Here is a 20,838-nt window from a genome sequence, read left to right as displayed (position 1 = left end):
CACGGCAGAAATAGGCAGGGTGGTTGTACCAGCCCCCGCGGGATCACAAAATGCCCTACTACCATTAAGACTTTTGGGAACAGTACTCATTTTTCTGGTTGAAAGACAATCTATGTATTCATGAAAAAGCTAACCATCATCATGATCGGTTGTTTACAGAATAGATTACAGTATATAATTATTTGTTAGATTTATTACACAAAATTTCATCATTAAACCACAAATATGCAAGCTCGAAGCTATAGGTATGACCCTAACATTTCTGAAGTTCATTGTTAATGAACTATGTACGATGTCGCATTAAAAACAACAATTTGACACTCTCTCTCTTTCTTCTTTAACTCATAATTCCAAACGTTGTCTATTTAAACAGGTAAGTGTTTTTATTCCAAACATAATATCCGTTGCCTCATCGATTCTACAGTCGACCTCGGACCGGTTTTACAAAACAACGCTTTGCAATGTACAGAGGGAAAAGAGGAAACAGGCGATTACGTCGAATACTCATTACGATGCCCTAGCGTGGTTGATGTGTCCAATGACGGATCTCGTGATAAATATGGTGTTTAATCTATACTAATATTATAAAGCTAAAGCGTTTGTTTGTTTGAACGCGCTAATCTCAGGAACTACTGGTTCGATTTGAAAAATTGTTTGTTTGATAGCCCATTTATTGAGGAAGGCTATAGGCTATATAACATTCCGGTAAGGCCAATACAAGTGGAGCACCAATAAAGAATGTTTCAAAATAGGGGTTTAAATAGCTCCTTAATATTCTATAATTCAACGGCCGTCTGGTGTAGTGGTAAGTGACATGGTCACTACACAAGGGGGTCGCGGGTTCGAATCCCGCCAAGGGAAGATATTTGTATGATAAATATAAATGTCTTTTCCAGGGTTATGGATGTATATTAAATATATGTATGTGTATAATAAAAATCTTACATTTATATCCGTTATCTGGTACCTGTAACACAAGTTCTTTACGAACTTATCACGGGACCAGTTAACGTGGCGTGATTGTTAGTAAATATTTATTATTATTTATTTATTAATTCAAAAATATTTTGACTTTCTACGTAAATGAAGTGAGGGTAAAATTTAACGTTATGCCAAAGTAACTACTTCACGCGAGCGGAGCAAAAGCTAATATTTAAATAATTGGCTATAGATACAGAAGTCAAAATATATTAGACCTTTGTAATGTTGTTGGTTAATGGTTACAGATAGTGATGGACAACGGTGACGCTAAATGCACTGCCGAGTAGCAGTCTATCACTTAGAAATATTCACAAATCGCGTTACAAGAAGACTGTAAGAGTCAACGCACAGGAAACATCAAGGAACTAATTTCATCCCATAAGTCAGATATTGCGTGGCCAAAAAATGTCAACACGCACCGTGGATGAACTCACTTGTTCCAAATACTATGAATTGGAATATGGATTCCACTCCTACAGAATGGAGATGACGGGATTATCTCCAAAAAACCTTCAGTGAACTCCCCATGGTTCATACGATATCAAACAAATGGAGATGTAAACTCCCTCCATAGATCCAGATCTCGCAAATGATCGGTTTCAAATGGTTTTATTTTCAGGGAAATACTTCTAAGATTAGGCGTCGTATCGAAATAAGAAAATGGAGGCTGTTTTTTTTAGTAACAGTAGGGTTTTAACCAAAAAGTTTTATCATAGACATTTTCTGTTTCTGTGTAACTAGTGTTCGAACAAAATAAAGACAAACTGGTTACTGGTGGTAGGACCTCTTGTGAGTCCGCACGGGTAGGCACCACCACCCTGCCTATTTCTGCCGTGAAGCAGTAATGCGTTTCGGTTTGAAGGGTGGGACAGCCGTTGTAACTATACTGAGACCTTAGAGTACTTAGAACTCTTATCTCAAGAAGGGTGGCGGCATTTACGTTGTAGATGTCTATGGGCTCCGGCTCCACTTAACACCTGGTGGGCCGTGAGTTCGTCCACCCATCTAAACAATAAAAAAAAACCTTTAAACAGAAAAATATTTTAAAAACGTGTTTCGGGACTAGGTTAAAAGCCTAGAACCTAGACGTAAACACATTACAAACGCATTTTATTGTACATATTAAAATGGACTTAAGCTTATTGGCTGGGCAATTTATGTGAAAGGGAATTGCTGGCCTGCTCGGAAATAGCAGACGTTTTTTGTCGATAGCGGGTATTCTTAGAGTTTTATTGACAACAATAACAATCTATTATTATGTTAACATTAATAATTTGTTGGTATGTTCGCTTTGATTATATAATAAATAATCTAGGGCAGATGACCAAAAGTAATTAATTCGCTGTTTCACTTACCGACAGTCTAACGCCGACTTTTATACATTTAGAATGTGCCTTTTTTATGGCTTAGATGGGAGGACGAGCTCACGGCCCACCTGGTGTTATTGGTTACTGGAGCCCATAGACATCAACAACGTAAAGGCCGCCACCCACCTTGAGATATAAGTTCTAAGCTTAATAGTTACAACGGCTGCCCCCCCCCCCCACCCTTCAAACCGAAACGCATTACTGCTTCACGGCAGAAATAGGCGGGGTGGTGGAACCTACCCGTGCGGACTCACAAGAGGTCCTACCACCAGTAAACAAGACAAACAACGCCTAGGGTCCTAGTCTATACTAATATTATAAAGAGGAAAGATTTGTTTGTTTGTTTGTTTCGAATAGGCTCCGAAACTACTGGACCGATTTGAAAAATTCTTTTTCCATTAGAAGCCGACATTGTCCCTGATGAACATAGGCTACTTTTTTTAATTTTTTTTTTATTTTTTTTTTGGTTTCATGTGTGTTTTAATGTTTCCGAAGCGAAGCGAGGGCGGGTCGCTAGTACATAGTAAAGGTCTCAATTCCCACTTAACTCGTCATATTGCATGATATTTTGAAATAACGGTCTGATCATTAAATTCTAATGTGTCAATTAATTTATTTGTGCGACCAAAACAGAATAACAAAGACATTTCTAATTTTGCATTTTTTGTGCTTTTTTGTTTGTAATTACATACATATATTTTATGGTCGAATGTAATTTAGAACGAAGAATGTTGATAGCGGTATGCTTAGAGCGAGTTTTTAACGTTCTCGATAGCGTAAAAGCTAACTCAATTTTTTATGGAGTTGGAACAGCGCCAATAGCGGCAAATGTAGGCAAACGCTCCAACTCCATACAAATTCGAGTTAACTTTTACGCTATCGACAACGTTAAAAAACTCGTACATTGTTTTTTTTTCCTACCTATGCTGATAGCATTGAGAGGCTATTTGAGTTTCACCCTAACATGTAGGTGAGCTTACGGGGCTCTAACCGGAGTGTTGCTAACACTGGCCCTAGCAAGAGCAGTGCTTCGCAGAATCTACCACCGGATCAGAAACGTGACCCACTGAGAAGATCCGGGGAGAAATTCAGTGGGCGCGTACTATGCCCACATCATCATCATCACCATTATACTGTCCTTCTCCCAGTCACCTGGGGTCGGCGTAACATGTTTTCTCCTTCCATACTCTTCTATCATATACCATTTCTTCGCTCACTCCCCTCTTACCCATATCGTCTTTCACGCAATTCATCCATTTCTTTTTAGGTCTACCTCTTCCTCTATATCCTTCCACATTCATAGTTAACATTCTCTTACCAACCTCATTTTCATTTCGTCTCATCACACATACCATTCCAAGCGCGCACTTCTTAGCTTCTTTGTCACAGGTGCCACATTCAGACTTCCTCTAACATATTCATTCCGTATTCTATCCATTCTCGTTACTCCACACATCCATCGCAACATTCGCATCTCTACTGCATGCAATCGCCTTTCGTACTTTTTTTTCCCCTACCTATGCTGATAGCGTTGAGAGGCTATTTCAGCTTCGCCCTAACGTTTGTAGGTAAGCTCACGGGGCTCAAACCGGGGAGTTGCTAACACTGACCCTAGCAAGAGCAGTGCTTCGCAGAATTTATCTATCTATCGCTAGATCTGGCGAGAAACTCAGTGGGCTGTGTCTGTGGGTTAATTCGCTCGTCGAGCCCTTCGTCGCAAGCGACGGGTTCGACGAGGACGGTGACCGGTGCTTGTAGTGCCTAAAAGCACCGTTAATTAGTCAGGAGGATCCGTAATGACTTGCTTTGGGCGACGTCGACGGTTTACCATTCGGTCTACTGGGTCAGATATGCAGTTTCCAGCGGCCACGATGAGAGGGTTCTCAGGGGCCATGCTAATCTTCTCTGTATCGTTCCAATTTTAGTATATGTACTGCCAAAACAAGTACATTTTTTTCGTACTATGCCCACCCACAGTAGTTGTAATATATGAAGTCGTACCGCTCTCTCGTAGTGCGACGTGTGGCGTCGTACTCTGCACTCGAGGCTCGTTCACTTTTCTCGTATTTGATTCACTGAAACAAAAATTATAATTAACGTATTTATTGTAACTACAATTTCACATTGCTTTCTTCGAAGTTGAATTGCTGTTTTAAAAAAAATATCTCGATTGGATTTATTTATGCATGTATTCTTCAGTGATTTGTGGTGTGTTTATGATACACAATAGATAAAATAATGATAAATCATCATGACCGTCTATTAGTGCGTGCTCGCGAGTATCGTTGTTTTCTGCTATAAAGCATCAAGGCATAGAAATACTCCCTCGGTCTACTACAGGTCCATGAAATTACATCTCCCTTTAAAACGATTTCACCAAATTATATTATTATTATTATTATTTTTATTGCAATTGTAGCTAGACGAGCATAAAGCCCACCTGATAGTGAGTGGTTACCATCGCCCATGGACTTCAGCAATGCCAGTGGTAGAGCCAAGCCGCTGCCAAAAATTATGCCTATATCCTGCATATAGATGTAACAAACTCAAGTATCAGTTGCAGTCAACATCAACTGGACCAAATGCTTGTTAATAAACTAGTAATGAACGCCTAGTCAGTCACGGTGTTCTAAAGAACTTCGTAACAGAAAAGAAAGAAAAAGATACGGAAAATTTAATAATAATAAATAATAAATTTCATGTATATTTTAAAAAGTCCGAATCGATGATTCTTGTGTAGGTAGATTATTATGACATCATAGTGCTAACTCGTCTCTGACACACACTTTATGTAAATCACGGCAACATATCCGAGTTGAATGTCAGTGGAAATTAGCCTTTATTTCCTTAGACGTTGCGCTTATTTGCTTGAAGGCGTATACGATGTTGGAATAAAATAAAAGGATTTAAATCATCTGTACAATGATTACAGAGTCAACATAAGTTCTAGGTCATTGGGCACGAGCCGGCTTGTCTTTGTGGATTGATCGAAATTAATCGATATCGAATACAATGAACATCACAGATTACTGACGGATGTTGACATAACAGATTATTTTGACGTAAATCGTTAATCACATGTCAAACTTGACAATGAATATTGAACCATTGGATTTGTGTTGGACTTTTGGTGTTTTTTTTTATTGCCCTTGTAGGCAGACGAGCACACGGCCTACCTGATAGTGAGTGGTTACCGTCGCCCATGGACTTCAGCAATGCCAGGGGCAGGACCAAGCCGCTGTCTACCGTTAAGTACTCTCCGCAAACCTCGTTTGAGGAAGGATATGTCATAGCGCTCGGGAAACACCGTGGAGGGGGAGCTCATTCCAAAGCTGGATGGTACGTGACAAACAGATTTCTGGAAACGCACTGTGGATGAACGCAGGGGCTCCAAATAGTATGGATGAACTCTACTCCGGTGGCGGGCGATGCAATGGTAAAAACGAGATGATAGTATCATCTCAAACAATTCCTCAGAGCATCGTGTCCGTTGAAAGCTCGATCATAATAGGATGCGGGAGTCGATGCAGTAACATTTTATTTATTTGGAACTTTAAGTTTACAGTTCAATTTTCATTAAAAATAGGGGTCTCCTTAAAATAGATGTTCTGGTGAAGTTAAGAACTGCGTTTCGTTTGTTTAATCTATACATATAAATAATAAATAAATAAATAAAATATAAATAAAGTTGGAGTGTCTGTTTGTAATATTGAAATAACCGCTTTTTACTACATGCATATGACTATATATACGGTACATACACCAAATAACATTTTGTACAATTTTTGTCTATCTGTCTGTCTATCTGTCTGTCTGTTTGTTCCGGCTAATCTCTGGAACGGCTGGACCGATTTTGACGAGACTTTCACTGACCGGTAGCTGATTATATAAGAAGTTACTTAGGCTACTTTTTATAGACTAACTTTGCCCCGCGGGGTCACCCGCGGGTAACATCACGGGACTCAACTATCAATAATAACATTTAATGTTTCCGAAGCGAAGCGAGGGCGGTTCGCTAGTGTGTAATAAATGAATTATTACTTTGTTTCCATTATGGGTTCGTTTAGTTGGATATGCTTGTGCGCCGATTATGTTTATTATATATCAAAGGAAATAGTGCCAAGGTTTATGAGAGGAACCAGCGTAATAAACGCTAAATTCGTAGCAGAAAATAGATTCGAGCTTTCGCTATTTAGAGGCACAGTCTATGTCAATTAACAAAGAATCTTTCCGGTATTTAAGTCACCAGCCTGTAAATTTTTTGCTTCTCCTTCCAAGAATCTTCACTGATGCTGTGAAACAAAAATTACCGACTTCGTTTTGTTTCATAGGTAAATTGAACATTATTGCGTCTATTTATAAACTTCGAACATTTCCTCCCTAAGATGGACAGTCACAGCGCAAGTTGCGACAATTTTCAAAATAATATTTTGAGTTTTTATTTAAGGTAGGCATTTATGGTATATGAGGTTGACCTTACCTCGGTACTAGGTCATTTAATTTTGAAATTAAAACGCCTTATTTCGGAAATGCGTGTTTCCCTAACCAGAAAAACCTTCCGAAATTGAACAATGATATTTACGGTTAGTAGTCTATGGTTTTATCGATACTATATATTATATCGTATAACAAAATAGTTTCTACGCAGTACAGTAGTGAAGTACTACAGCACATTCGAAGGCCTCGGATGAGTCATTACCTCAAACAAAAACCAATCGGTATCTTGTGTTCGAACAAAAAAGACAAATGCTGTTTTTAGTTAATTTTTCTTGTAGAGACCGCTTGCTTACGGACTGTTGAACTGAATTGTGATTTGACTAAATTCATTAGCTTACTAAGACAGTTTTCAGTTAAAAGTAATTTAAAGAATGATAAAATACAATTTGTGGGTGTAAAATCTTTATTCGCGTGATTAATATAATTTTCCAAATAGAAATAAAAATTGTTATGAAACTCTCTTTTTCCCCACCTTATCCCACTAGGTGGGGTCGGCACAGCTAATTTATCTCTTCTATTCTCATCTATCAGCCGTCATCTCAACACTCACTCCTCTCTCGCTCATATCGTCATTCACAGACTCCATCCATTTCTTCTTCGGTCGACCTCTTCCCCGTCTACCTTGCACTACCATTTCCATACATCTCCTAGTTACATGCATCTTCTCTCTACGCATCACATGTCCATACCACGCTATTGGTACAGATATACCTATAGATATACCTATAGATATACATATTTGTTATGAAACCTGAATGAACAACTTTCCACAGATACTATAATACTAGAATAAATACTAGACTCGTTTAATGTAACTTTTTATTTATTTATTTTTAGCGCCAATCTACCTCACTGCCTACTGGTGTTAACCATCACAATGATAACGGCCTTGAGACATGAGGTCGAAGTTTCCATCAGATTAAGTGCCTTTCAAACGGAAAGGATTTCGTAGCAGTAATGGCAAATGTTACCAAAACCGCTATCGCGCAAGACATTGCCCGTCAGAAATCGCGTTGGATAGGACACACTCTACAGCGCAGCGGAGTCAACGCAGCATCAATCGCGTTTGAATGGCACCGTGGAAAGCGAGATGAGGACTGCCGACATGACCTGGAGTGAGGTCAAGAAGCAAGCGCAAGACAGGGTCAAATGGAGACAACTTGTGAGGGTCCTATTTACCAGCGGGGTACCCTAGGACTACAACAACAACAACATAAGTGGCAAGATAATGGTGCCTTCTTTTTATTGCGTAGATGAGTGGACGAGCTCACAGCCCACCTGGTGTTAAGTGGTTACTGGAGCCCATAGACATCTACAACGTAAATGCGTCACCCACCTTGAGGTATAAGCTCTAAGATCTCAATATAGTTACAACGGCTGCCCCACCCTTCAAACCGAAACGCATTACTGCTTCACAGCAGAAATAGGCGAGGTGGTGGTATCTAACCGTCCGAACACACAAGAGGACCAATCTACCTACCCAGTGAGGCCCACGACACTTCGAACCACCAGTAATCCTATGCCATAACCTTGATTAATGCACAGCTTGTATTGCAACTTGGTATGAACAACTTATGAGTAATGCAATACCCATTATAATACAGTTCGAAGATGTAAAACAAAACGAATGATTATGTTAAAAAATTCACATTCGTAAAACATTTTATGCGACTGACGACTTGTTTACGAAACAGTCGATAATGATAGCTTTAGTTTCAAAACGTCATTACAAATACTACGATCTCGCTCATGGAAAACATTATTAAGATCTATATACTATCGTCTATTAGTGGAAGATATACAAAATCTTGATTTTCTCCGTGTGTCGCGAAATTGTGTTAGCTAATTCTCTGAGGTTGAGCCCGTTAGCTCACCTACCCGTCCAAGCATAGCTGTAATAGCCCCTTAGGGTACCAGCGCATAGACAGGGAAACAAAATCTCACAGGCGAAGAAAAGTATGGGAGTAGATTACGAAATTTTTCGATCAGAAGCGTTTCTGTCATGAACTCTTTTTTTTCCTACCTAAGCTGAGAGCCTTGAGATGCTATATCAGCGTAACTTTAGTTAGTAGGTGAGCTCACGGGGCTCAAACCTGACGACGTTGCTAACACGAACCCTAGCAAGAGCCGTGCTTCGCAAAATCTACCACCGGATCGGAAACGCGACCCACTGAGAAGATTTGGTGAGAAACTCAGTGGGCTGTGTCTGAGGGTTAATTTACTCGCCGAGCCCTTCGTCGCTAGCGACGGGTTCGACGAGAACGATGTCCGGTGCTTGATGTACCTAAAAGCACCGTTAGTGGATCGGGAGAATCCGAAATGAAGTGTTTGTGGCGACGTCGACTGCTTTCCATTCTGTCCGCAGGATCGGGAATGAAATGAACTCAATCACGGGCAGTACCAAGTGAATTTTGTTTATCGTACCTAATGATGTGCAGAAAACTTTGAGGGCCTCACTGTATTAGACCGGAAGACGTGACGGCATATTGCGGCATAAATACAGGCACAGATAACTATCGTAGAGCCAAATATACATGTTAAGAAATATGTTTCCTAAGAGAGACTAGGATAATGAAACGGCTGCTCCATTGCTGTCGCGCCATTCTCGCAGCCCACACAATGCAACCCGCGCATTACGTGCGTAGGTTGATAAACAAGGATGGACCGGCAACTCGGTCAGCGGGCTACGTGTTGCCGCTAGCGGCCTGTAGGATATTAAAATATATTGACATTATGACTATTTTATTTGTAGTGACATTATAAAATGACTAGCGTTTGCCCGCGACTCCGTCCGCGTCGAATATTTACTTTGGCATAACGCTAAATTTTACCCCCCCACTTCATTTACGTAGAAGGTGAAAATATTTTTGAATTATAGAATGTTAAGGAGCCATTTAACCCCTATTTTGAAACATTCTTTATTGGTGCTCCACTTGTATTAGTCTTACCGTGATGTTATATATACCTTCCTCAATAAATGGGCTATCTAACACTGAAGAAAGAATTTTTCAAATCGGACCAGTAGTTCCTGAGATTAGCGCGTTCAAACAAACAAACTCTTCAGCTTTATAATATTAGTATAGATATACGATCTAAGCCTGTGAACCGAATTTAGGTTTTAAAGTTGAGAGTACACGTCCAATGTTCTCGTTTGCTGGAGATATGCTAACAGAATATTTTTTGAGGTTCTAATCTTAAAGATATCAAAAGAGCTAGATGGAATATGGCGGTAAATGGATATTGGCTGATATCAGGTGTCATAACGAGCTGAAAAAGGGTGATGGATGGACACAGGACAGTATTTCTCAATGAAGAAAACAGTTACAATGACGTTTATTTTTTAAACATATCTCGAAAGCATTTATTTTCAGATCAATAGTTCAGCGCTTCTGAAGCCGCGGGACTTTTCTAGTAGTTTTAATTTTTAGATCACAATACTCTTACATATGTTTTATTAAGTTTTATACGCAAACTCAATGTAAGAATTTTAATTAAAACCACTTTTATGGACGACGAAAGCTAAAAGCGAGCGAAATCTATATATTAATACGTAAAGCAAAAACTTTGTATCCCTTTTTATGAAAATTGCGCGGACGGAGGAGTATGAAATTTTCCACACTTATAGAGAATATAGAGAAGAAGTGCACAATGCTCATATTTTTTTTAAATAATGCATAAAAGATACATTAAATCAATAAAGAAAACATTACACACACTACTACCATGTATTTGACGCACACACGCATGCATACTATTTATTGTCAAACTTGACGTCTGTTGTCAAATTGAGATTAAATATTGTTTGTCTATGTTAATTTTTTTTATAGTGTAGTCTTGGCGAATTTGTGATTATAGAAGTATAAAATACAATCATAATAGTGTACTAACTTACAATTCCAATTAATTATAGTTGAATTTCGACTACTGCGGGACCTCTAGTATAATATAAAAGCGAATGTAAGCCGTAAAAATTTAATTATGTCTAGGACTCACAAGAACCGAAGAAAATTCTGTACGAAATTTTGTTTCTATATTGTACTAGCTTAATCGACAAACAAAAGACCTAAACTTTTGTGTAAAATAATCATAAAACAAACAAAAGCCGTTCCAGAGATTAGCCGGAACAAACAGACAAACAGACAGACAAAAATTCATTAGAAGACCTGTAAGCAATACCGTCTTTACCATAAGGGCACACGGGGCCCGTGCCCAGGGCCCCCATTCTCAGTGGGCCCCGAAGAACAGACAATTTGGTTACCAATTGTAGTCGAGAGCGGTCATTTTCGCAGCTTAAGACAAAAATGAATTGCGAACAACAATGTTACAAGAACGGCTGAGTAGTTTGTCAATTATGGGCATAGAAAGTGATATCCTTCAAAAAATTTACTTTGAAGATATAATGGAATATTTTGCTCAACAGAAATCCCGAAAGAAACCATTATCGTAATCGTAATCAAAAAACAAGCAGCATTCTAATATAATTAATATTATTATATCATACTGTATTAGATTACCTATGATAAATGGTCATACTCAATAAAAAAGTGTTATTATAATTCGCTTTTTTTACTTTCCAAAAGGGCCTCAAATTCTTGTGTGCCCAAGGGCCCCAGCCTAGTTTAAGACGTCCCTGCCTGTAAGACATTCTAATTTTATTTATATGTATAGATGTATAAATTACTACAGTTTTGTAACATATTACTCCTTCCTAATGTTATTTCTATAAATAAACTAAATACGTTGTGAGAAAGATTTAATTGTTCTACGTTAAGAAGCATCTAGAAAACCATTTTCATAAATGCCAAAATTCTTAAAGAAGCTGCAGATTTTCAGGTCAATATAAAGAAAACAAGCCAGACACAATACAGTGACGCATGTTGTAAATTAGCACAGTGACGCAGTGCTAATTTACGTTAAAATAGGGTTGCTAGATATATATTTTTATATAATGCTACAGTATAAATTGAAACCTCGTTGAACTGTAGGTATGTATGCTTATTAACATCATTTGTTGGTGTTGGTTAGTTGACGTATTGTAAGCCCGCATTTAGTTACCTATTATATACCTATATACCGTCTTGCCTATTTCTAGTTTTCTTTTCTACCTGTGCTGATAGCCTTGAGAGGCTATTTCAGCTTCGCCTTAACGTGTAAGTGAGCTCACGGGGCTCAAACCGGAAGTGTTGTTAACACAGGCCCTAGCAAGAGCAGCGCTTCGCAGAATCTACTACCGGATCGGAAACGCGACCCACTGAGTAGATTCGGCGAGGAGTTCAGTGGGCTCCTATTTCTACCGTGAAGGAGTCATACGGTCCGACTTGGAGATTGAGTGGCTGACTCATACAACACAAAGAAGTTTTAGACCGTGTTAAGTTTGGTTGCGGCATTCAGATTATCATATCTAAGGCCTTTTTAACCACTTTCCATCAGGTGAGTAGTAAATTCGTCACGCTATTACAGTATCAACACAGTAACAATATTTTTTTATCTTACTTGTGATTTGATTGCCTATAATAAGAGTTTCATTTTGCAATAGGAAACACGAAAAATTAATACTAAAAAATGCATTCTGCCCATTGTTCAGTTGCTATTAAATATTTGGCAACCCTAACCTAGATGCAAGTTACAAGTGCGCCTAGACTAACAAATTGCACAAACGGTTTCCGTGTCGGCAGATTTTAGCACGTTCAAGTCTGAATAGTAAGGCTGAATAACTTTTCATTACGTTATTGATAAAAATAGTTATTGATTCGCGTCACTTTTGAAGCTGAATCTTATTGGGTTTTGAATTGAGATCTATGTGCTCAGTGCGAGTTCTTTTACGTTCTCGATGGCGTAAAAGTTAACTGAAATTTGTATGCAGTTAGAACAGCGCCCCTAGCGGCAAACGTAGGTAAACGTTCCAACTCTATACATATTTTAGTTAGTTAGATATCTTATCTATTAGTTTTGACCACTTTACCCCCTTACACCACCCGGGTTCTGATCTCAGGGGGGATCGGACGCATGGGCGAAAGTACAGGAGAGTCGTTAAGTGGGTAGAGCCCTAAATTCTATTCTTGGGTCCTCGATCCACTCCCAACATCTTCGGACCGTCTAGTCCCATATTCCGGCCCAGAAAAAAAACCTTATCTGTAACCCGAAATTGTGCGACCTACCTAACAAATACTTCTGTCAGCGCAACCACGAACACGAGTGTCCGATTAAAAAGGAGAAGAATCTGTAATTGCATTTTTCAATCATACCCAAACGGTTAACTGTCAAATTAATTGAAAATAAATGTTTCCTTGCCTATGATGTAACTCACTATCGAGCATTGGTAATTTTATTGGTCCTTAAAATCGAACACACCAATACCCATCAACCTTGAGTCTTGAAAATCCTTAGGGATGTTACGCTCCATTTCTGGGGCAGTTATTCAAAGACTATCACGCTGCTATTGCTGTCTATCACGCTTTTTTTATGATTGAAAGATTACTGGTGGGCCGAAGGCCTTTCCAGTTTCACCAGGACAGGTGGCGAGCAAATGATCAGCCAGGAGGGGTGGGATTTGCTAACAACTGCCCGAGCGCCTCCGGAGGAGACATAACAACTCAAGAGCAATTGCTTCGCGAATGAATCTAAGTCTATCACACGAGCCGTACTCTAACGATCTTAACAAACAAAAAAAATGCTCTTCTACGTCCAATGATTTCGAAGTATGCCGTGCGAATTTCATTAGTCTCGGTGTGAGTGCAAGACATTACGAACGATTACTGTACAGTCTGCGAGCGATTTCAGGGGTAAATGACCTGAATCAATGGCCCGTGTCGTGGTACCCAGGTATGGAGTCGGATTTTGTTTTTTGTTATTATTCTGTTTAGCTCGTTGACGAAATAGAGCCGTAGAATGGATCTAAGATCTTTGTAGGCACCAGTGGAAACACAAAAGATGTAGATCAACACGAGATCAGTAACTGTGAGGAATAATTTTACTCTTCATTGCGATTACCATTCCTTAATAGTTATAAGCTGTTAGAATATATGTATAATGAAGCTGTTAGAATATACTATGAATATAAATATGTAGAATATGAAGATGAACTCCATATATTTTAGTTATTATAAATTTTCAGAATATTTAATACGATTTACATTTTAATAAACTTACTTTTAGGTATACTCATGTATTTATGAATAAATATATTACATTATAACCACGTAAAATGCCAAATAATTCTAAATTCCCAAGTTCAAGAAACACACAAAAAAATGCGTTTCGCTTCGAAGGGTGAGCCCTAAAATGGAAGCAATAAAAAGCCTTGGTCGTGTCCATTTCTGGCACAAAAAGTAAGACTGTATCCAGAGAACAGGCGGCTTAATCCATAATTCTCTGGACTCTGATAATCAATGAGCACGAACTGGACCGCAAAATCGTCTGCTCGTGTAGAGAACAAAAAAGTTCCCAATGAAAATATGTCAGGTTTGTATCTCTTTAAGTCGTCGTGGCCTAAAAGATAAGACGTCCGGTGCATTCGTGTTGAGCGATGCACCGGTATTCGAATCTCAGGCGGGTACCAATTTTTCTAATGAAATATGTACTCAACAAATGGTCACGATAAACTTCCACGGTGAATGCGTTTCGGTTTGAAGGGCGGGGCACCCGTTGTATATTGAGACCTTAGAACTTATGTCTCAAGGTGGGTGGCGCATTTACGTTGTAGATGTCTATGGGCTCCAGTAACCACTTAACATCAGGTGGGCTCTGAGCTCGTCCATCCATCTAAGCATTAAAAAAAAATATCTTTGTATTTTTTTATTGCCCTTGTACGCAGACTAGCATACGGCCCACCTGGTGGTGAGTGGTTACCGTCGCCCATGGACTTCAGTAATGCCAGGGCTAGAGCTAAAGCCGCTGCCTACCATTACGTATTCTCCACAAGCCTTGTTTGAAGAAGGACATGTCACAGCGCTCGGGAAAACCGTGGAGGGAACTCATTCCAAAGCCAAATGGTGCGTGGCAAAAAAAGATCTTTGGAAACGCACTGTGGATGAACGCAGTGAATCCAGGTAGAATCCAACAAATATTCCGATGAGTCAACTAAAACTACGGTTTAGTATCGAGTTTTTTTTTTATTGCTTAGATGGGTGGACGAGCTCACAGCCCACCTGGTGTTAAGTGGTTACTGGAGCCCATAGACATCTACAACGTAAATGCGCCACCCACCTTGAGATATAAGTTCTAAAGTCTCGAGTATAGTTACAACGGCTTCAAACGGAAACGCATTACTGTTTCACGGCAGAAATAGGCAGGGTGGTGGTACCTGACCGCGCGGACTCACAAGAGGTCCTACCGCCAGTAAAACTTACCTATTTACTTAGTATTTCCGTTTTGTTGTTTCCGACTTTTCGACGTAATTTACAGTTTTCGTAATAACGTGATTATTAGAGCTACATACCGTCACTAGAATCACGCACATCCGCCCAGTCTCTGTTTTGGGAATGCGTTCAATCGAGAATGTGTACCCATATATAGATCACGCATCTTTAATTAATTTATCAAAGTTTGTCGTCACCAACATCGTCTAAATTTAAACCGAAAATGTTAAAGGAGTGCTCTGAGGAATTGTCCGAGATGATACCGCTATCTCGTTTTTACCATCGCACCGCCCGCCACCGGAGTAGAGTTCATCCATACTACCTGGAGCCACTGCGGTCATCCACAGTGCGTTTCCAGAGGTCTTTTTCGCCACGTACCATCCGGCTATGGAATGAGCTCCTCTCCACGGTGTTTTCCGAGCGCTATGACATGTCCTTTTTCAAACGAGGCTTGTGGAGAGTATTAAGCGGTAGGCAGCGGCTTGGCTCTGCCCCTGGCATTGCTGACTCTGATACTTCTCTGCTTTGGAAGAAATTTCTTCATTTTCTTTCAAAACATACATTTTCTTTTTTCTTTTCATTTCAAGACAATTCGTTATTTTACTTAGTATTTTTTTTCTATATATTTCTTTCTGAACACGTAAATAAATAAACACAAACCTATTCCTCATTAGATACCTATTGGGTAATGGTTATTTTCAATCAAATAAATAAATAAAATTACGACAATGAATATTTCTTCGCAGGTTTGTTTGGATCGCCATAATACTTCTAAATGTTACACTTTACATCATAGTACGTTATAAAAAGATTAGATATTGGCGCGTATTTAATTCCTATGGTAATTTAGAATACCATTGTAACTAACAACTAAAGAATAAATTTATTTTAAACAAATTTAAACACCTCACGATACACTTTAATTTAAAAAAAAAACTTTGAAATGACATTAACATATTTGAGTGATAAGGATAACCACGTAAACTTGTAATTTGATTGTTATTTATTGTGTGGTAGACGAACAGCCCGTGGACATCAAAAATGTAAATGCCGTCACCCACTTTTAGACATGAATTTTATGTCTCCGCTTTTTATTGAAGAACCACTGCCCCGCCCTTCAAATCGGAACGCGTTACTGCTTCACTTCAGAAATAAGCGGGCGGTACCTAGTCACTGGCTCTTAAGGCGACCAGCAATACTACTATTAGCCCACAGAAGTCCACTGCTGGACATAAATCCCCATGGTTCGACACAATTACCGGTCTTGCACTGATTCAAAGTCCATCCATTAATAATACGCATTATAATCTTATGCTACTATTCGAAAATAAAATTGGTATTTTTTATGTTTGTTGTTCAATCACGATTGGGATTGGACGAAATTTCGCACACCTATAGATTATAAACCGATCAACGCTTTCAAGATTCCGCTGATAGATTCTGCGAAGCATAGCTCTTGCTAGGGTTAGTGTTAGCAACGACGTCAGGCTTGAGGCTACACTGAAATGGTCTCTCAAGACAATCAGATTAGGTGGGAAAAACAAATCAACGCCGTATATATGTAACTGCCACAATCAACAATACGACAGAGTCTTCGCTGGTTCGTAATTTTACATACAAATGAATCTACAAACCGAACGGTAGTTTATGTACCGAAGAGTGAGAAGTATGACTCTTTATCCTGTGTTTCATTGTTTCTGAATTACAAATTCTACCACGGGGCGCGTTCATGTGTTCATATATTATGACAATTGCGGTTATTTCTCTAAACGATATAAGACTACCATTAATATCTGACGACGAACCACGTCAATGGATAACGCGCACTCGCAAACTATATAGTAATAATAGACAATTTATGTTTAGTTTTATTCACTGAGTTATTTATTATATACATAGTTGTGAAAACTGTTCTATTTTTATTTATAATTTTTATAAGATTATTAAATGCTGTTTAAAATAATTACTTTTTTTCCTACCTAGGCTAATAGCCTTGAGAGGCTATTTCAACTTCGCCTTAACGTGTAGGTGTCCGGAAGTGTTATTAGCCACCAGAATCTACCACAGGATCTGAAACGCGATCCACTGAGAAGATCCGGCGAGAAACTCAGTGGGCTGTTTCTATGGGTTGATTCGCTCGTCGAGCCCTTCGTCGCAAGCGACGGGTTCGACGAGGACAGTGACCAGTGCTTGTGGTACCTAAAAGCACCGCTAATGGTCCGGGAGTATTCGTAATGACGTGTTTTGGGCGACGTCGACGATAGTTACAAAAGTAGATGCAGTTTTTATTGAGAAAATCAATGAATAGGCAGGAAGTTGTTAATAGGAAAGGCTCAATATACACCCCAGCTTCAGTGAGACCTCATGGTATAGTGGTATGATCATGTTATTTTTCTACCATCATCCTCAACAGCACCCTCTAATTCCACGAGCAAGTCTTGCCTATATCTGCTGCAGGCGTGACGTCGGGTTTAAGATGACCGTTGTTCTAATGTACTTGATATTCAAAGTGGATAGCGCCATTGGCTGGTATGAGTATAATTGCTAAAATGCTTCTATAATTAATTACCTAAGCCCTTGCGAGTCTTGGGTTCGTTCGTCTATTATGGCCTTCATAAGAAATAGTATCGTTTATCTATACTAATATTATAAAGAGGAAAGATTTGTTTGTTTGTTTGTTTCGAATAGGCTCCGAAACTACTGGACCGATTTGAAAAATTCTTTTTCCATTAGAAGCCGATATTGTCCCTGATGAACATAGGCTACTTTTTTAAAAATTTTTTTTTTTTTTGGTTTTATGTGTGTTTTAATCTTTCCGAAGCGAAGCGAGGGCGGGTCGCTAGTTTTAAAAATAAATAAAAAGGTCGTTATTTTAACATTATACTGTACCGTGAATAGGAAAAAAATTTGAATCGCAATTACACAACAATAATTTAAAAGAAAATCATGCAATCAAGAATGTCGAAAAACTATAAGTATAGGGACAATTAGTCTTCGCGGTAGGCAGCGGCTTGGCTCTGCCCCTGGCATTGCTGAAGTCCATGGGCGACGGTAACCACTCACCATCAGGTAGGCCGTATGCTCGTCTGCCTACAAAGGCAATAAAAAAAAAAGTTTCCGAACAAAATTGTCCACTCAATTGAAGATCCTCATTTAGCTATTACATACACAGGGTGTCCCAGAAAGAATGGATAATCCTGAAACACCTCATAGTAGAGCTATTGGGGACTCAAAATAAAAAATAAAAAAATATTTCTTAGGTAGTACCCAAATTAAAAATAAAGAAAAAATACCCAATTTCATGATTAAAATTTAAGTTCGGATTAGCTTTTATAAAAAATTACACTAGCTACTCATACAATTTCGTGCATATTCCTTAGTATAGTCCATGTAGAATATGATAACACCAAAAAGCCTATGGATTTCATTTATTTGTAACTGTTGTATATTCCAGAAACGCCCAGCAGTATGGAAAATATCAACTTTTTTTTAAAATACGTAATTTGGAGAGGTTGGTTGGGTACCTGAGATTCGTTTTTTTATTTTTTGTGTCCCGAATAGCTCCATCCACCAGGATTATCCATTCTTTCTGGGATACCCTGTATACATATGTATGCACGAACGAACCCTACAGACGTTGTCCTGTACACGTCTCAAATCCGAAAGTTTTTATAAAAATAATAATTGATAAAACATTTTCCAGTGGAGCGAAATGTGAATCTCAACTATTCTCGACTTGAACACACCAACTTTTTTTTAATCAAAATCGGTCCAGCCCTTTAACTCACAGAAGAATTATATTTATTAAGATAAGCCTTTTTGGTTGCCCCGTCGTTAACTAAAATTAAGCGTCCTAAAATGTTGCTACATATCTTGAAATTTGTTTTGAGTTTTATTTAATCAGATTAGACCAATCGCGATACAATAACGTATTTGAGTCATTTCGGATTCAGAGCTTGCGATGAATAATAGAGTCAAAAATGCTTAAGAGTGCAAATGAACCAATTTAATATACTTTCAAATAAAATGGAGGAAATAATATGTATGTACAGCAACAAATAACTAAAATGTAAAGTAATTTCAATGCCGGCCTTCTATTGGATAAATTATTCCAATTATAATGTCAGTTCACTAGGTTACAATCAACAGCAGTTCAATATTTAACACGAGTAAATAACTGAAGGATGTTTGTTAGCGTCCGCGGGCGGAAGATGTTAAAAATACAATTTACGATTTTTGTTTTTATAAGTTTGTAGTTGTACACTAAATATAGCGCGGGTGCGGTCTTTCTATCTTTCAATGAAATTATTGTTGTGTTAAAATTTTGTATAGTACTTTAGCGGTTAAAATAATGAAATCTCTCGAATAGATGTAGATTTTTTTTACTTGCCGATATTCAAATAATACATTACGATTATGATTATTACCCACTGTAGCCAGGCATTGATCTTTGGTGCGGAATAATGGTATGTAGGACACCGCCGCCACTGGCCCGTTGGGAGCTCCGGTATGCAGTACAAGAAATCTATTTTTTATCGCGCCAACTAATTATCTGTTAGAAAATTTCGCTTCGTGCCTTAAACGGCGGCATAATGTGCAACGTGCACTTTCATTTCACAGCTTAGAGCATTTCGGCTCTCATCCGCGTTCGTGTATTTGAGTCATCGCGTGTCAAAACATAGACATTTTCACGTGAAACCAGCAAGCGCGGCGTGAATTAGAGACGTTGCAGCATCCGAAAATACAGTAACTATATTTAGGTGTTTCGGATATATAATTTTCAGTGCGTCGCATTTACGGTGATTAAGATAAATTAGCTGATGGGTAATACTCACCAGAATCTTGCGCTCGCATTTTACGTTACAGCGGTACGCGGATGCGTGTTTTATTTCACTGAAATTTATATTCGTTGGCACCGCTCGTCGCTCGCGCAGATTCCGGTCGTGTGGCGCCCGCCCGGGCGGTTTGCCGACTGACGAAGCGACGCGCGCTCACATTAACCGTCTCCGAGTTAAAACTCTCATTATCACAGTGTCCTTCTTTAAACTATAAACCTTAGTTTAAGCCATCAATCGTGTAGTTCATTTAAAACTGTATTTCCTACGACAACATTAACACGTGTAGATCATTTTAAGATTGCAAAGTATCTCAGTGTCGAGACTGTGCTGTGGTTGGATAACGAGTGCAACACACAGAGCGTAGTTGGAAAACGACGCTAACGCAGTCGCTGAACTACTCAAGCATTGAATCAATGTTTGTTCGCTCTACATAGTGCCGCTTTGGTAACCATTGTCCGAAGAGTAGCAGACTAGCACTGATGTTATAAGTAGTAGTTTCTTTTTTGTAAAACTGGTAAAGCTAAAGTACTTTCACGTTCACATTTATTTGCCTTTAAAATTCGAGTGCAGTGTATATTTTTGGCGTTTGAGCTGTGCTGAAATATTATTGCTTTAAACAAGACTGCGCGCTCGAAATTTTCTACGTGTTACAGATAAAACTAAACCAGAATTGCAATAACATAAGACAGTGAAAGAATAAATAGCATTCATCAATGTTTTAACCGTGCCGAAGTTGCATTGCCCACTCAATAGAATAGCAATACCTACATGACGTAATTCGCATTGGCAACACTAGTT

The 20,838-nt window shown here is 38.8% G+C and overlaps 1 protein-coding gene and 1 pseudogene across 2 annotated transcripts in view; both read right to left on the bottom strand.

The window, feature by feature from the left end:
* LOC101736129 (CBP80/20-dependent translation initiation factor) overlaps positions 1 to 20,740 on the bottom strand; it is a 51,581-nt gene extending 30,841 nt beyond the window's left edge. For both annotated transcript variants that reach the window (XM_004923590.3, XM_012697958.2), the window contains exons 1-2: positions 20,038 to 20,740; positions 4,350 to 4,423 (exon numbers count right to left, since the gene is read on the bottom strand). The gene's annotated coding sequence lies outside the window, so the exon portion shown is untranslated. The remainder of the gene's footprint in view (positions 1 to 4,349; positions 4,424 to 20,037) is intronic.
* On the bottom strand, positions 4,233 to 4,297 carry LOC119628857 (U6 spliceosomal RNA; annotated as a pseudogene).
* Positions 20,741 to 20,838: the final 98 nt, after the last annotated feature.

This window comes from Bombyx mori, chromosome 8 (assembly GCF_030269925.1).
Source record: "Bombyx mori chromosome 8, ASM3026992v2".
Classification (NCBI taxonomy): Eukaryota; Metazoa; Arthropoda; class Insecta; order Lepidoptera; family Bombycidae; genus Bombyx; species Bombyx mori.
This window is presented reverse-complemented; position numbering and strand designations above follow the sequence as displayed.